The sequence below is a fragment of the Zeus faber genome (assembly GCF_960531495.2).
Source record: "Zeus faber genome assembly, contig: SCAFFOLD_46, whole genome shotgun sequence".
Classification (NCBI taxonomy): Eukaryota; Metazoa; Chordata; class Actinopteri; order Zeiformes; family Zeidae; genus Zeus; species Zeus faber.
In genome coordinates this window covers 162,501-163,015 of record NW_028293066.1, presented here as the reverse complement: position 1 = coordinate 163,015, position 515 = coordinate 162,501, and positions in this window count along the sequence as shown.

Below are 515 nucleotides of genomic sequence, written 5' to 3'. Positions count from 1 at the left end.
TCGAATAAACAATAACAATAGATGAGGATTCTAATAAACAACAATAACAATAAATGATGATTCTAATAAATACAACAATAACAACAGATGAGGATTCAAATAAACACAACAATAACAACAGATGATGATTCTAATAAACACAACAATAACAATAGACGAGGATTCTAATAAACACAACAATAACAACAGATGAGGATTCTAATAAACAACAATAACAATAGATGAGGATTCTAATAAACAACAATAACAATAGATGAGGATTCTAATAAACAACAATAACAACAGATGAGGATTCTAATAAACAACAATAACAATAGATGAGGATTCTAATAAACACAACAATAACAACAGATGAGGATTCTAATAAACACAACAATATCAATAGATGAGGATTCTAATAAACACAACAATAACAACAGATGAGGATTCTAATAAACACAACAATAACAACAGATGAGGATTCTAATAAACACAACAATAACAACAGATGAGGATTCTAATAAACACAACAATAA